Source organism: Acomys russatus, chromosome 21 (genome assembly GCF_903995435.1).
Source record: "Acomys russatus chromosome 21, mAcoRus1.1, whole genome shotgun sequence".
In the NCBI taxonomy this organism is placed as follows: Eukaryota; Metazoa; Chordata; class Mammalia; order Rodentia; family Muridae; genus Acomys; species Acomys russatus.
The window spans coordinates 11,801,690-11,820,052 of NC_067157.1; the positions used below are offsets into that span (position 1 = coordinate 11,801,690).

Consider the following 18,363-nt stretch of genomic DNA (forward strand, 5'->3'; position numbering starts at 1 on the left):
AGTGCTGGGATTAAAGGTGTGTGCCCACGTCCAGGCTGGGACTCACCACTTCTCTCCTGACATGCACCTGGTCTGCATCACGCCTTGTTTGCAGAAAACCCACGCAGCCTCCAACTGCTCGCCTCTCCACCCACTCGCCTGGCTCTGCAAAGCATTTTTCTAAACACCTTTTACACATATACTTCTTCAGAGAACAAGCCTTCCTGTCACGTCTTGTCACCTCCATGTTTATCTGTGAGATTCTGTCAGCCTGGACTCAGTCGTGTTCCGGCTCGATTTCTGCATGTTCCCAACCAGGTGGGAAGCAGACAGCATGTTACTTGCTGCTGGGCTTCGACCAGGCCAGTGCCTTGCCTGGGCTCCTTCTGTCCCATCCCTAAGAGTAGAAGGAAAGCCCAGGTACTTTCCTGGCAGGAGCTAGTTGCCTTTCTGGACTATGTCAGTTTACAGAAGTCTTTCAGAATTCTAAATGGAGTGTTTGTTGTTATTGCTTGTTCATTATTTAAGGATAATGTCTTTAAGTACTTGAAATTAACATGCAAAATGCACAGTGTTTAAAAGAAGCAAAGTGCATATATATTCAGTTAATCAAAATATTTGACAGCAGCCGGGCAAGATGGCGCACGCCTGTAATCCCAGCACTCAGGGAGGCAGAGGCAGGAGGATCTCTGTGAGTTTGAGGCCAGCCAAGTCTACAAAGCAAGTCCAGGACAGCCAAGGCTACAAAGAAAAGCCTTTTCTCAAAAAACCAAAAACCAAAAACTAAAACCAAACAAACAAAATTAACAGCTATGTAGTGAGACCTCCATCTCAAAAGTAGTTAAATGGTTTTCTGCAAAAATCTAAAGTAAATGCCATTTTTAAGCAAATAAAAAATCATATTTCAGGATGTCCTTAATTATAATATAACATAAAAACATTCACAGTTCTATTCATATTCTGTTCAATACAGATATAAAATATATATATATAAAATAAAAGAAGTGCTGGATTTCAGCTTGGGGTTAAGGAAAATGAGGAGTGGACTCCCCTGCCTCCACCCCCACCTGCCCACCCCCCCACTTACCCTCCAGCGCCCCTGACCCTTGAATTCCAGCCACTGCCTCAGTCCTTGCTGGGTAGGAACGCCAGGCTTAGGCCTCTCCTCACTTCTGTTATCTTTCACTGTCTTCATTTTCCTAATTTGGTTATTACCTTACATTTTTGTTTTTCTAGTCTTTTAATTATATTTTGATGGAGTATTTTAAGCATTTTAAGTTGTGAGGGAGAACCACACTTTTCCTATCGTTTTGTTTTCGTTTTAATAACACCCTCTTATCACCAGCTCTGAGTCAATCAATGACGGGCACACTGATTGTACAAGCTTGGCTAATATTAATCTTATTGCATCTCTCTTTGGCAGTCCATGAGGCGCTGAATGTGTAGATGGACACCCCAGCATTCTATATTTAGATTATACATGGCCGAGGTTGGGCAACAAAATGTTCTCTTCTTTTTAGAGAGTGGATGCTTCATCTGTGCCGAGGACTGACGGGTCTCTGGGAACAGACCCGCTGTTCAAGCATCCACTGATTAGCAACACCACGGATGCCTACGAGGTGCATACAATCCCTGCCTTCCTGGAGCATCAAGTCCAGCAGCTTTCCCTAGCTGGTCCAGAGCAGCTAGGAATCTCTCCACCTCTCAGAGTCTTACATAGAAAAGAATGGTGAAGCCATGTTGGCAAGGCCAGTTAGCAGCACTTGGCATCTGCTGGAAACTGGACCAAGATCTGACTTCCTGTCAACCACACAGATGTGAACCTGTGGTGCTGGGGCAGGTAGATCAAACAGAATGGGTGAAATCCCATACACTTTCCCCATAGCCTCTGGAGTGATGCATTTGCATATGAGGCCAGAGATGACAATCACTCGAGACTACCTTAGGTAGGTCAGCTTAACATCCGGCCACATCTTCACTCCAGGTCCCTTAAGCAGCATCTGTGATGATCGGATTCATGATGAACAAGGAGATGTCTGTATTATCCTGGTTTTTTAAAGGCAGCTTCAGCAGGGGATGACTGTGTATCTTTTGCCAAAAGCAAACAAAAAAACCAGGCTAATTCTCTCTCTTCAAATGAAGAAAGCATCAAGATTGTCTCCACTGAGAATCAGGAATCAGGGCACAGTGACCAACTGCTTTGGCAGAAATGATCCCTGGCTGTATTTTTCCCACATAACATCATGTCAAGTGACTCTCAGGCCACGTGGCAGCGTGTTCTTCCTTTCCAGTCACTCCCACGGCCGATGAGCTGTCTACAGTAAGAGCAAGAGGTGGATCTGGCACACAACCCTTTTTATTTGCTCAGCACATTTACTGCCATCTCATCAGAATCTGGATATAGGATATTAGTTACCAGTAAAAATGACTGACGGGTAAGGAAGAGGGTGGTTTTGTCTGGTGCATCTTCGGGTTTTGTGGGTCCTCCCACACAGCAGTACGGAGGCCCCTGTGTGCTTTGTTCCTAAGATACGCCACGGGCTGTGTATGACTTCTGGGCTAAAGGCAACATTCTCAATACACACTGTGAACAGGTATAGTTCTCCTCAGTACAGTATTGTTCTTCTTTTCTTCTTCCTAAGAGAGCCCTCGCACACCCTTCCCCAGCCACGATGCCTCGGGAGCCGGGGGCAACAATCTCAGTGGGGGTGAGCATCTGAAGGACACCAACCCACCAACATGACCGTCACATGGACATTTCTCAGGAGTGTCTGCCCCGAGGCGTCTTTCAAGCCAAGCTTTCCCGGGTGATCGGTGTGTATAGGAAGGTTGGAGAGGCTCTGACTAAAGGACTCCCACACTCTTGCCAGTGGCTGAGTCCTAAATAAACATGCAGGTCCATAAAAACCAGTGGACAGGAATGTTTCACTAGGAGCCTCCCACTCTTCTGGGAGAATCTTCGTCTTGTCTAGTGTTGCGCTTGCGCGAGCGAGCAAGCAAGCAAACACTGACGTGTGTGCGTGTGTGCGTGAGAGAGAGAGAGAGAGAGAGAGAGAGAGAGAGAGAGAGAGAGAGAGAGAGAGAGAGAGAGCGCGAGAGCGAGAGAGAGATGGACAGACAGACAGACAGACAGAGATGCCTGGAGTTTCCAGAGCTCTTTTGCTGTTGCCTAGGGATACGGCTGGTCTTGGAGACAGAACAGGGAAGCATGTGGACCTCTGAGTCCCCAAGGCCCTCCTCATTGTTTAGGTTGCCCTGAGTGTTTTCACAAACTTGCTCTAGAAAACTTTTAAAAGAACCAATCCCAAATAAATGGTATCAAAGGGAGAGAATGACTGACCCAGCAGTGCCCTGGTTAGGATGGCCGCATCTCATCTGTGCAGTTCCACAATCTTTCCAAGTCAGCTGGACTCCATCATCCAGGGGAAATGCTGAGCACTTTCCAAATTATCTTAACCAGAGTGGTCAACAGTTGCCTTCCCAAGAAGTCACATGGATGTCATTTCCTGCAATGACAATGGGGGACTAATTGCCCGGCCCTGGCCTCCAATAGGGAAGATATGTAATTACTGAAGGGTAAACAAGGAACAGCCTGGGGGCTCTCCCAGTCTGTTTCTGGGTCTGATCCAATTTCTTGTGGAATGTGGGTGGGTGGGGGGGGGAGCTACCTGGTCTGTGTCCTGATCTGAGAGCGGTATCTTCTGCAGGCATTTACATCCCTTTACACGTTGCGGGCTCTTAGTAAAGACCTTTTTGAGAAAAGCAGACGGACTGGCCACGACACAGAGCCACATGCGGCCTTAGTATAACTCTGACTCACACGTAGGAGATGTATATAGCTGTGGGGAACAGAAATGTCCCAACAGACATCTCTGGTGTGTCCTAGCTTGTTAGTCACAGCAGGGAGCGGGGTGTTCTGGGATTGGACCTGGCGCAGGGTTTCTTGTGGTAGTCTGGTGGGAATGAATCTTCTCTCAGCGGGTGAGCACACTGACTGGTCAGCCTCGGCTTCACTAGCAGACCTCTCGAAGCCTTTCTGCTTTCGCCTTCCTGGCCCCCTCCCCACTTCCCACATCCCCAGTCCCAGCAGCATCCTGTGCGATGCATTCCAAACCATTCTTCCTCCCAACGCATCAGCTCCCTTTGGCTGATGGGGAGAACTCTCTTTGGGTCACTCCAGTGTTCCTAGCACTTGTAGTACCTGGCATGGAATTCACAGTGTCTGCTGAGAGGCCTCCTCAGACTGAGGATGTGTCTGTCACAGGGGCTCCTGTTACTTCCTAGCTCTGGCTCCCCTCTTCCACCTCACTGGTATATATGGATATCTGGGGCACAGACTGCTTCGGTCTCAACTACAGTGTGTCATCTGGGAAGGATTTACAGACTAGATCCATGCTTTGAAAGTGAGAAATGATTCGCTTATGGCCAAGAAATCTGCAAGGAGCCTTCTAAGCAGAGGGCAGTAGAGATAGGAATTGCACCTGGGCTGCTGGCCCGGTGTTCTGGCTACCAGATCAACACTAGCGCACCCATGTGCGATAGCCTCTCAAGAAAACCTAGTATGCTGTAAGCATTCGGAAATATTTGTTGGCCGGCTGGATAAAGCAACTGGTCCCATGCATGTAACAAGGAGTTTCAGTTTCTCTTATAAGTGGGGTGCTCTACAAAAAAGGTAAGGCTGAGGGGAATGGCTGGAAACCAGCCTGTCTCACGGGATCACCGAGTCACATGCACGCAGGAACTGTAGGGTCTGTGACATTGCCAGAAAAATCAATGACTGCTAAGCATGACGACACACGTCTACAGTCTGAAAACCTGGTTAGTAAGAAGCAAAACAAGAAAAGCCCAGCTACCTATTATTTACAAAGTTAAACGCCCTGCTCTTAAGAAGCAAAGAGTGAGGGCTGGGAGGACGGGCAGCTCGCTTCCCTTCCCTTCCCCTCTCCTCCCCTCCCTTCCCCTCCCTTCCTTTCCCCAGCTCTCCTGCTGACTACAGTTATGTGTAGTGTGAAGTAAAGGCTGGCAGCTTATGCACACAATGACAAAACATTTAAAGCTCAGCCCCAAATTCCCCTAGCTACAACATTCTCTTAAGGACCTGCAGCCACCAAATGGTCTGAAAAGTCAGAGCTCCAAATGGTCACTAACACACTAAGGAAGCAAGCACACCGGCAGAGCCCCGCCCACTGCCGGGGCCAGGATGGTTCCCTAGGGAGCCAAGGCCACTCTGCCTGACTGTAGGCTTCCCTCCTCCTCCTCTTGGGTGGGAGTGGGGGAGGTGGTGATTAACGGGGTGCTTTGGGAAGGCCTCGCTGACCCACTGGCTAAGCCTCTCGTCAATTCTGGCTTCGCTCCAACAAGCTGTATGGATGCAAGCAAGACAGGAGTTGTACGCTTTGCTGGCGTGGGAGTAAGCAGCAGAGAGACAAAGAGGAGGAGGAGGAGGAGGAGGAGGAAGAAGACAGAGAGGAGAAGGGCCTGGGAGGCCCTAGGCCAGCAGGAAGGAAGTAGTACAGAACACAGACTGGGGGAAAGAGAAGGTCAAACTACAGAGGCTGTCGGCTCACCCTGAGCAAGGCATCCCAGAGTCAGCGAAGAGATGGTTCGCCGCTACTAAGAGGCCAAGAGTAGACTCCTAAGATTGTGGCTCTGAAACTAGACTGGGAAATACAGATTGAGGGCTCATGGGCACTCAAGAATAGGCTGGTATGCAAATGCATGGCTGAGCCAAGGGAGTGCTGCTCCCATCACCATAGCCTCCAGCAATGGCCAAGCAATAAAAATATCAACGTTAAGTTCATATATTATTATTATTACTGCATTGAAACCTATAGCTGGTGGGTACTGCACTCGTTTGGGGTCAGAAATAAATGAACTAATGTCATTGAAACAATGTGTTGCCTAGAGTGGGATTGAGTCTGAGCCTCTACAACTCATTAGAATGGGCAACACATGTGTGCAAGAATCATAGCTTGCTTCCCAGTCCTGAAATCACTGCAGGCAGCAGATATGAAAAAACGAAGCAAGTACTGGTTTTCTAGCAAACGTGAATTGTTTCCGGGCTGCCTCTTTTAAGTCAGGCCATTCCTAGGAACTGTGTGTAATCCTAGGATCTGGATTAAAGGCATCACACTGCTCTGATGCAAGTGCACCTACTAGGAATGTCCTCTGGCTCCCAGGCTAAAGAGCTGGCCTGGAGTGGCTCCCCAGAAGGATGAGGAAGTGCACTCCTGTGTAATTTCACTCCCAGCCCAGAATGGAGGTTAACAGTTAATCACAGAGCCTCAGATGCAGGTGATGACAGTATCAAGCTACAGAGTGGACAGGATGCTAAAAAGTATCTTATAAAATACTGTAGCCCTGCCTATCCCTCACATACCCAGGACACACATACCACACATGCGTGTGCACATACAAACACTCACACATTCTCATACTCGTCACCCAATACACTCACCCACATACACACACAGACCAGAGTGCACGCACACATACACAACAGACAGATGCACACACACACCTACCTCCGAGGGCTTTGCAAAGTAACCTTATTTGGAAACTATGTCTGTATCTTACTTGTAGATACAGAGATGAGGTTATAGAGAATACTACAAATCCTGGGTCCAGTGGGATGTTTTGTACCTAAGACAAGAAGGAATAGACACAACGAGACCCCTCGGGAAGAAGGCCAAGATCAGAGCAATAGGTCTGGAAGCCAACCGCGTGGAGGGAAGAGCTGCCCACCCCTCCCCCACCCAGCAGCAAGGGAGCAGAGGGCTCTTCCTGCCAAGTCTCGGAGGAGGCACCCACCACCCCCTCCCCCCCACCCCACCTACACCTCAACTCTGGCCTCCTGGCCTCCAGAGTACATTTCTGGGGCTTCAAGCCCAGGTTCTGTTGTACTTGCTACAGCAGTCCCAGGAAGCAAGCACACGTCATATCAGTATCTTGAATAAGACCGTATAGAAATTAAATAGAAGAGTTTTAGAAAACAACCTATAGAACCCCTTCACATTTTGCAACAGGCAAAGATTTTTAAGCCAGAACACGAAAATGTACTGACCAAAAGAGCCAAACTATCATGACCTGAATTATGCTACAATTAAGAATATCTTTATGAGATGACATCAACAGAATCAAAGAGCACAGAGGAGGTGGCAACTAGTACAGCACTGACAGGAAGTATATATACGCCTGCGCAACACAGACAGCCTATAGGAAGCGGGCAGGTTAAGAATGGCCAACACATGTAAAATGTTTTAGTTTAACCATCAGAGAAAAACACATGGGGGTCAGCCACACTGCAGTACACCGACATGTCCTGGCTGGGCTAACCTAACCAGGACAGACACCAGCGAAGGCTGGTGAGGGAACAGTGGTCACGGGAGGACTTCTCGCCCACTGCAGGTGAATGTGCTCAGAAGTGAACAGACACATGTCTTCTTAGGGTTCTGACCCCCCCCCTCGCCCCCAGGAGCCCATCCTACAGAGAACTGCATAAGCTTTCCCACTGAGGCACTACTGCAACAGTTCCAAGCTGGAAACAGCTTAAAAGTCCACCTGGTGCAGAAGAGTTGAATGAATTCCGATGCCGCCATACACAACCTGGGTCACACAGCATGAATGAACAATCTCCAGCCCTAACAAGGGCGTGTTTTATTCACATAAATTTGTAATAGATAAAAACCAATCTCTGTTATTAAAACTACACTTGGCAGAAGCTCACTCCTGGAGACTAGAGGGGCCTAGGAGTTTCCAGTATTTGAGTTCAATTCCTTTCCCACCTGGTTGCGCCCTTGAAAAAAAAGTATTATTTTAACAATTTTGACACTTTTTATGCAAGAATGCTATACTTCCATTAAAAAAAAAAGTAGAACTCTTGGTGTTAACCCAACAAAATCAGAAACAGAAGAACTTTCCGAGGCACTGAAAGCAAAGGAACACAGCAAATTAATTTAAACAAGATAAGATAATTCAAAGATTTACAGTGCTACAAGCTTCAAAGTGCCGATTCATTAAATTGGAGAGGTTTTAGTCACTTAAGATGACTATCAAGGTAAAGACATTTCATAGTGCATGCTAAGACGGCACGAAGCAGACACTTTCAGTACAGTGATGCCCACTATTTTAATTTTATCTTGATTGGTTTTTTAAATAAAAAATTGGCCATTCAAGGTCAACTTCATATACATCAAAAATGTATATGATTTACAGCCTACAACACCCTAGAAAAGAGAACCTTGAAAGAGGGCATCTTTGGCCTATGGGGCATTCCCATGCCGAATCCTGAGCAGCCCACTCCTGCCTCACAGCAGCGCATAGAGGGGTGCTCAGCAATACTGAAAATGACTCCCAGAACTCCATCCGTGCTCTGCATACACAGCAGCAGTCCTGGCCCACCTCAGAGCAGCCAGAGTCACAGGGAGGGAGATGCGCTCCTTTGGATTTGGAGACAGCCTATTCTCGGTCTTCTGGTCAGAGTCAGCTGCGCGCTCTCTCTCTCTCTCTCTCTCTCTCTCTCTCTCTCTCTCTCTCTCTCTCTCTCTCTCTCTCTCTCTCTCTCTCTCTCTCACACACACACACACACACACCCAACACAGCAGTCCCAGGGACCCCTGGTGTGTAGAAGGCCGGCCAGACAGACTGGCTGTTGCAGGCAGCTCATTTCTAAGACCTCTGGAGGACAGGCCAACACCCTAAGCATGAAGGCCACCTGCACAGGAAGCGAGGGGACCACACCAAGGGGCTCTATTCCACAGCCCCACATACAATACTTTGAGAGGTATGCAGAGGGCGAATGTGGGGTTGCTGAGTAAGAACCCTCACTCAGCTAACCCTCTTGCCCTGAGAGAAAGGCCAGAGAGCCTGGTCCCAGAGCCGCTCTACTCCCGACATCCACACTATGGACATCTGTGTGCCTTCGGTCCCTCCATTTCCCTAAATGTTAGCTCCCCAAAGAACACCTCTCACACTCAAACTCTGTTGTTAGCTTTACTGTTGCTAACTCTACCCACAATCCCACCAGCTGCCAGAGGACCACACTGTGCATCCTTTAACCCTCGCTGGAATTTTTATAAAAGAAGGATGCACTTTTCAAGTAGCTCCTCACCATCCATTCTGAAGATGGAGATTAGTGACAGAAATCCAGTATGATCATCAGCTCAGAATTTATATGGACAGAGAAAAAGCCCCCAGGTCAGTTCTTTTAAGAGGCTTTTAGCTGAACGACTGAGTTCTGCCCCCAGTGTGGGGGGAGTTACAAGCTACAGCTGTGAGAAGCTCTGGTCTGGTTTTGTATAGCCTGTCAACTATGAACAGGTTTTGACATTTTTAAATGCCTGGAAAGGAAAAGAAAGTTAAATCTCAGTGTCGATAAATGAAAATTTATTGGCACACTGCCACACCTATTTGCTTGTGTTTTGTCTAGGGCTGCTTTCAAATGACAGTGACAGAGTTGTCTCAATGGAGTCTGTACGGCCCGCAAAGATGAAAATATTTATAATCTGGCCTTTATGGAAAATGTGTGCAAGTCCTGAGATAAAGTAACTGTTGGGCTTGCAGAAGGCTGTCTACAGAAGGACTCTCTTGTGTATTGTATGACTGCAACACCTGTCAATGAAAAAGCCTATGGCCTATGGCTGAGGCAGGACACAGGGGGGACAACCGGCAGGCAGAAGGGATTCTGGGATAGAGCAAGGCACATGAGGAGAATGGACGTGTGGTGCCTGAGCTCAGGTAACCAACCACGTGGCAGAACATAGATTAGAATAAATGGATTATTTTAAATTGTGAGTGACTAGCTATATGGCCTAGGTATTTGTAAAATAATAATTAAGTCTCCTGAGTATTATTCTGGGAACTAGGGTAGGAGGGAAAAACTCCTTTTTACAACAGCTTTCCCATCCCATTTGGGCCCTGTGCCTCTGCAACTATTTCTGCAACATGTCCAAAGGAAATCCTTAAAGCAGGTGTGGATCTCCCATCCAGGTAAAAGACACGCCCATCTAGAGCTGTCCCTCAACCTATGGGAAAGCAGGCTATGAAATTCACAGTTATGTCTACCATTTCTTTAATTAAATAGAAGACAAAAATTCAAGGGCACTTTCACGTACTGAACTATGTCAACACTGCCTTTATTAAGTCCTAGCCTCCAGTGTATCTCACGGGGCCATGCCTGTTTGGAGATGGGATCTCTAAGGAGGAAATGAGGCTAAAATGGGGTCACCAGAGGAGGAAGTGTGAACCCAGCTAGGACAGAGGTGAGGGAACAACAGAGGGAAAGGACAGACGTCTACAGCCCAAAGAAGCAGCCAACCCTCCTGGTTCCAGAAGGGTGAGGAAATAAATTTCTCTTGCTGATGCTACCCAGTCTGCAGCACTGACAGCAAACCCTAACAAAGCCAGCGGTATAGCCACAGGACCACCCTGAGGAAAATGGCTCAAGTTCTGTGTGTCACCAAAATGTTAAAACCGGAGGACACCTTGCTAGAGGGAGAGATGTACATGCATGCATGCATGCATACATGGCAACAGAACCACTTCTAGAGGGATGCTGTCACTGGGCCAAGCCAAAGGCCATAATGAACTTCTGAGGCACTTTTGACACATGGCCTCACAGAAGTCCTACGTGACAAGTCACAATTCACGGCTTCAGTTGACAACAACACTGAAGCGTAGGGAGGAAAGGCCGGGTTCATCTGCCTCAAAGCTCACACAATGTCTCCTCATGACTTAATCTCCACGGCCCTGAGATACACATCATAGCTGGAGCTTCAGGAAGGCCGATGCTGAGAATAAATAAGAGAAAGCAGCTAATATTTACCAAGTGTTTATTACCTGCCAGGCCCTGTACTGGCTTCACTCTATCCCATAAAGAGCAGAGGTCTAGCGCTGGCTTGTAGGTAACTAATGGAATCAGGGAAAGATTACTTAAGTTGTCCAAGACTACAAATGTGCCAAGAGCTGCACACCCACGACTTGATGGCCCCATCGGTCTAGCATCTGATCTAAGCTCTAGACCACCATCAACTCTCCTTCTGACTTGCCTGCATGCACTGCCAATGTAAGGAAATGACTGTTTGTCTGTTGTCCCTACTGAGGGAGGGAGGGAGGGAGGGAGGGAGGGAGGGAGGAAGGAAGGGAGGGAGGGAGGGACGGAGGGAGGGAGGGAGGGAAGGATGCTATGGTCACTATGCTCTTTACTCATATACCGGGGAAGTACTCACTGAGGGATACTATGTGTCAGAGGGCTAGGGCTACACCACCAGACAAAGCAGACAGAGACTTTGGCACCACGGCCATTATGAGGGTAAGAAAAAACCCTTAAAAACAAGATTCTACCACATAGGTTACAATTACACAAGTAAAATTCACATGTGTTGAGGACACAGACCAATGAAACTGCAGATATTATATAAAATTGAAGAAGATAAGAAATTTCTGGCAAATTAGTTTTTGTGGCTGATAATCCATCCTAGGGCCTTCGACACCAGCTAAGTGTTCTCTACCCCAACTACTTTCAATTTTTACTTGTGAATGAATAAAATGACTTTCTTTTACATTTTTATTTAGAGTCCTTTTATGTATCAAAAGTTTGTTATTTTTATTTACTCGGGCCTATTCTCGCCTCAATAAATAACCAGAAAGGCAAATACTCCAGTGCCAGAACCTTTACAACAGTGCTAGTTACAATACTAACTGTGAGAATATTTAACTGCATAGTAAGAGTATTGTGAATGGCTGGGTATTAGGCTGGTCACATAATAGAAAACATCATAGTTCCTTAATCATATTACAAAATTATAATATTAAATGAAAGACCAAAGAACATACACAGAAATAACACATCATAACAGCTATCTCGATGCTAGTGTGACTAAGAAGTATTTTCATCTTCTTTATAGCTTGCCTACACTGAAAACTTTAAAGTCAAGAAAACTTAAAATTTTTATTATAGAAGTTTCCATCAAAGAGAAGATACGCCTCTACCTTATCCCTCTACTTCTACTGTCCACCCGGAACCTGCTGAGGAACTTGGTCATTAACCAGAGGCCTCTTCAATACCACCTTGGGTGTCAAATACTAATAATGTTATTCAAAATTATTATGAATTTAAATATTGTATATGTGCTTTGCGGTATACATGCACCACGGCGTGTTTGTGTGTAGAGCAGAAGACAACTGTGGGAGTCTGTTCTCTTCTACCCTGTGTGTCCGGGGATGGACTCAGGATGCCAGAACTGGCTGCAAGCGCCCTTGCCTGCTGAGCCATCTCACCAGCCGTAATGCTTTCTAAGTTCCCTTGCAAAGAAGTTGCGGAAGAGATTCAACAGTGGCTGAGGACATCACCAGGATGAGATGAATAACCATAATGCATTCTTCGGCTGTGACAACACACTCATTGAACAAACACACACTGAGTGCCAGTCACGCTCTAGGCATGCGGGCTGCTAGGTGCGTACCACAAGGTCAGATCAGGTCCCCGGGAACCAATCAGCCACAGGGTTGACACTGGTCCTCTGCACCTGACCTCAGCAGGATACAGCAAAAGGCAGAGCTGGGCAGCAATCCTCCCGGGGCTCTGACCCAGGCTGGGCATGTGGCCCCAAAGAGACTGGCTTCATTTCCCTGCTTGCAGCTGCCTCATTTGTAAAACAGGGATAATTCTGACCCAGTTCAAAGCACTGTGGTGAAGAATAACCGCAAAGCATTCTGGGCTTGTTTTTCCATTTCCAGTGTTCGATGGGTTCTACATGTAAATACGACGTGCTGCTTCCTTCCCTGGAAAACGTAGATTTATGCTTTAAGAAATGGAACTGGAAATGAGGCTCGGCGATTAAAGGGATCGCTTACAGAGTTTTTTCTTCCACATATTCAGATTAACAATCACAAAGATATGCATTTTCCTATGCAGACAAAAAAGCAAAAGATTTCAAAGTTGTGGGAAAGCACATTCACATTCTATGGGCAAAGCTAGGTGTGATGCAGGCAGTCAGGGGCAAAGCTAGGTGTGATGCAGGCAGTCAGGGGCAAAGCTAGATGTGATGCAGGCAGTCAGGGGCCAAAGCTAGGTGTGATGCAGGCAGTCAGGGGCCAAAGCTAGGTGTGATGCAGGCAGTCAGGGGCAAAGCTAGGTGTGATGCAGGCAGTCAGGGGACAAAGCTAGATGTGATGCAGGCAGTCAGGGACAAAGCTAGGTGTGATGCAGGCAGTCAGGGACAAAGCTAGATGTGATGCAGGCAGTCAGGGGCCAAAGCTAGATGTGATGCAGGCAGTCAGGGGCAAGGCTAGGTGTGATGCAGGCAGTCAGGGGCCAAAGCTAGATGTGATGCAGGCAGTCAGGGGCAAGGCTAGGTGTGATGTAGGCAGTCATGGGCAAAGCTAGGTGTGATGCAGGCAGTCATAGGCAAAGCTAGGTGTGATACAGGCAGTCAGGGGCCAAAGGTAGGTGTGATGCAGGCAGTCAGGGACAGAGCTAGGTGTGATGCAGGCAGTCAGGAGACTGGTGCAATTGTGGCTGGCTGCAGAAAATCTCTGAAAGAAACTCACAGCTTCCCCTCAGTCTTCTGAGGAACATTTTGTTTTTTACATAACATTTTCTGGTTTGGTATTTTCAGACAAGGGCTCTCTGTGTATCCTTGGTTGCCCTGGAATTCACTATGTAGACTAGCTTAGCCTCCAACTGAGGACGCCTGTCTGCCTCTACCTCCCAAACAGCTCAATTTGGTCTCCCAATCGGAGTTCATTTTCTGATTAGTGGGAACACCTGCATCAATTTATTCCCTGCTAGAGACAAGTGGGGGAGAACTGCTGGGCAGCATTCGGTAGAGGAGGGCACGGAGACCTGTCCGTGAGGCTCTGTGATGGAGCTGATCCCTCTCACCAACAGTAAACGCACAAGTGGGCAAGTGCATGTGTACCCGCTTTCACAAGTTCACGCTCTCTGTGGTCCTCCTGCTACAGTGAGGGCTGGAAACTGGGATGTTTGGCTCCGCAGGTAATGAGAACCTGATCGCCATCACCTTCCCCAGCTGTTTTATGATGCTACATAACCACCCAGCTAATGCTCGCTGTGGACACTCAGGTGAACACAGCAGTGCAGCCTGCCATCTTCCTGACCTACTACACGCTTATTTCTGAGCCTTCTAAACTCCAGCTCCCTACTGTAAATGAGCAGGCAAACAGCCACAGGCAACATGGACAGAGCTTGCAATTTGTACCCTGGGTGGGGTGTACTGTACCCATGGCAACAGCCAAGCCCGATGCTGAAGGACAGATGAGCATGCTATGATAGATTCAGTAACTGCTCTACTTTTAAAAAGAGAGTTGTAAAAATTATCTTTAAAATGCTTGTTGATGCCCCGTGGGTATGAGTCACTTTGTAAAGCAGGATCAAAATGGATCTCTATTATGGGTTTCTGCTGGCTCTTTGATTCTAAACAACTTTATTAATGTTAATGGGAGTTATGCACACACATCAATGAGAGAATAAATTCCTGGGGTTTAGGGGAGCTTCAATTAGTGATCTGTATTAAGCAATGTAAAATGCTTTTTAATTTTGTTTCAAGTAATGAGACATCACCCCAGCAGGGTTGAAAATGAGGCAAAGGGCAGGAAAGACAGGGCGGGGGCAAGCTCTGCAGCCAGCTGGGCTCTGCACCCAGGTCCTCAGTGTCACTCAGGGAGTGCAGCAGGAGGCAGGGACACAACTTGCCAAAGGGACAGAAAATGTGACAAAGGGGAAGAAAGGCTGTGTGTGCACACACACACAAAACCAAGATGGGTGCAGGAGCAATTTCCTATAGTCCAAGCTATAGTCCAAAACAGTACCAAATGCAGCCATGTTCCAACTCTGTCACCATACTGTCCCATTTTTTCCCCAGAGCATAAGCTAATACTGTTCATTGACTTCCAAAAATATCAAGACAAAAATAAACATTTGAGTTGTAAGGACAACGCAGCAGGACTCCCAGTGAGCAGGTTATCTCACCAGTGGCACAAAGCCCTGCCTGGCATTTCTGGAAACTCAGCTTTTATTTATTTATTTTTAAAGATTTATTTATTTATTATTATGTATACAGAGCTCTGCCTGCATGTACACCTGCAGGCCAGAGGAGGATATCAGATCACATTATAGATAGTTGCTGGGAATTGAACTCATGACCTCTGGAAGAGCAGTCAGTGCTCTTAACCGCTGAGCCATCTCTCCAGCCCTGGAAACTCAGCTTTTAAAAGCCCTGCCTACACAGGCCTGAGGGGCTCGAGTCAACTCTTCTCACAGGGAATGTGTGAACAGGTTACTGTTACCTCTAAGGACGATGGGCAGAATGCAACAGAGAGCAGCCCAAGTGGTAAATGTCTAATTTCCATGATTAATAGGGAGAATTGATAAAAATTTAATCTAGCAATCTCCTCCATGCGGGTTTCATTGTTTCATAGCTACTGCCTTATACTTCATTGCATTATATCCTCCTGCTTCACAGGTAGTAAAGAAAGAAAGAAAGAAAGAAAGAAAGAAAGAAAGAAAGAAAGAAAGAAAGAAAGAAAAAGAAAAAAGAAAGAAAGAAAGAAAAAGACCTTAGGCAGCAAATAATAAAATCCCCAGCATAAAGGACTGGAGACAGATGTGAGAGCACGGTAGCCCACAGCTTCTGGGAACACGACTTAGTTATCAGGTGAGATCTGAAACACAAACACAAACACACACACACACACACACACACACACACACACACACGCCTGCAGTTTAAACCTCCTCAGTGGAGCAAAATTTTAGCTTTAGGATCACTGGTGACTCCTACTTGATAAGAGTCCAGGCCACCTTCCGTTTAGGGTATCCTGAAGTTAGGTTTCCATCATAATCAAGAGAAGGCGCCATACACTGTGTGCCTTTTCTGTAGGATTAGCTGGCGTCTCTAGGGAGTTCCCCCCTCCTTTTTTCTATACTATTTTCCTTATCACCCTGTAGCATATAGAGTATAGTTCAGCTGAGCGGTAGTTACAGAGAGGAACATGTTGGCTAAGGAAATGTTAGGATAATGTTGGGATACAGAAACGAAAACACAGATTCCACATCAGCCCCATAGGCAGGTGCCTGGGGCACAGCACTTGGTCAGTCGGGGTGTCTCCATCGCTCCAGAATGAACGAGAAAAAAGCGAATCAATTACAAAAAACAGTGTGTCTGAAATGGTGACAAAAACACTGTGGTGTCGACTTTCTCTCACTGCTGCTAGGCATCTGTGAGTGTACTCCAGACGGTCTTCCTGTTGAGTAGACACAGAGCGGACGGTCTGCCTGTGTTTTGGTTATCACCTCCCAGCATGAACCTACTGAGCCCTAGGGGAAGCTCAGGTTATACACGCTGTGTAGGTGACAATGAAGAGAATAAACATTGAGTGTCTCAAGGGTCAAAACCTTAGCAGCCCACTTGGCAGCGAAGACTCTGCAGACATCATTAATCAAGTAAGGAAGCAGTACTTAACTACTGCTTACCGAGACGGACTTGGAGCTGGCTTTACGGAAATATGTAAAACTCTTAGGTTTCTCGCCATATATGTTTTTGTTAGCTAGCAAATGTCAGTCTGATACCAGATGACCAGAATCCAGATGAAGTTCTTCTAAGACAAATCAGAATTACCGTTGCTACTTATTAGGCTCTCTCCAGTAAAAACGTTCCCAGAATCCTCTACCTCCAAACATCAAAGTACCTGCTTCCACTAGCTTAAAAGTGTAACCTACTGCCTTGTTTCTTTGAACGATCTTTTTGGCAAACTTATTTTTCAGGCTTTTCCAATTCAGGTTAGTCTCAAGGGACCATATTCTTTGGTTCACATAAAAGTAGACATTCAACTGTCTGTAATACCTGGGCTTTACAGAAAGTATTTGTAAGTAAGAATTATGAACCATAAAGCCTTTAGGATCCCAGCCAGCTTCTGCCTCATATCCTAGCTTTCTAGTTTCATAATCTGTTTCATCTTCTCCAACTTGGCAAGAGGAGTCACGTGATGTTAAGATGACAGAACAGTAGGACACCTTCCTAACACTGCGAGCCCTTAAAACAGTTCCCCATGTTGTGATGACCTCCAATCACAAAACTTTTTGTTGCTACTTCAAACTGTAATCGTGCTACTGTTATGACCTGTAATATAAATATCTGCTTTGCAAGATATCTGACATGTGAACCCTCCTCCCCCGTGGGGAATGAACCCCACAGGTTGAGAACTGCTGTCACGGAGAGAAGTAATGTTTGGAAACACTGACTCCTGGCATAGGTGAGGGACAGACCCCCAGAGGTGAAGGGCAATAGACGACCCTGAAGCACAGAGTGCCTCTGCCTGGTGTTAAGCTCCTGAAATCAATAGTAAAGCAACTTGCCACGGATTACTTTACTTCTGTGGTAACCATTCTAAATGTAGGACTGCCCAAAGGCAGGCGCCATGGAGAGAGATGCACACAGAATTCCATCTTCCCAAAGGCCACTGCATTGATACTGGATATTCACTTTCCAAGGAAAACGCCAGAAGATACAGATCAAGTAAGGACTGGGATGAACCGCATAAAGAGTGAAGAAAGGGGTCACCTTTCCTGTGAGTGACCTTCCCCCCTAAATAGGTCCCCACATGCCAAGCTTTCTGAAGGGACACTGTAGTGCGGATATGGTTACTGGTCCACTGGTGGCTTCTTATCCTCAAATTACAGTTTATGTCAAGAGCCGCAAAGCAAACTAAATACACTTTACGAGAACACTTCATTCCCTTGGAGTTAAAAGCCCAAGAAGTGACATCAACAGAGCCAACAATACAGACCATCAAGGCAATGTCACTCCTTAAGGGCTTGTCCACATGTGTTAGCAAAGAAACGTAAAGACCAGAGGAATGGAAGGTAATGGGTCAAACCTTCCAGAAAGAGCCTCCTGCTTCTACTCTGCCCTAGCTGTGGTCTGGGAGCTGTACAGAACAACATCTCTGTCACCTTTCTGCCCTAGACAGGATTTGAGTGCTGCACTGCAGAGGCACTGGATCTGCTGTTGCCGGGGTATGAACAGTACACCGCAGAGCCACTGGAGCTGCTGTTGACACAGAAAAAGAGCACACCCCTAGCTTTCATTCTCCTGTTACTGAGGTTTGGGAACCAGACACAATATGTTCCATACTACACCCACTGTCATGAGTGACACTGCTGTAACTTTCTGGTCCCCAGTCTTTGTTAACTGGCAGCAAAGAGCTACCTATGCAGGACTTAACACAACAGGGACAAAACCAGGTTTGTGAGCACAAAAGAGCTCTGCCTGCCTTATGGACACTTGAGAGAGTCATCACCATGGAAAGAACTCAGAGAGCTTAAGAAGTCGAGTCCACGTGAGGCTTCCTTAGCCACTGCTTCCT

At 46.8% G+C, this 18,363-nt stretch overlaps 1 protein-coding gene across 5 annotated transcripts in view; it reads right to left on the minus strand.

The window, feature by feature from the left end:
• The window catches only part of Fyn (FYN proto-oncogene, Src family tyrosine kinase), a 192,833-nt gene that overhangs the window by 107,547 nt on the left and 66,923 nt on the right, over positions 1-18,363 (minus strand). The window lies entirely within an intron of this gene.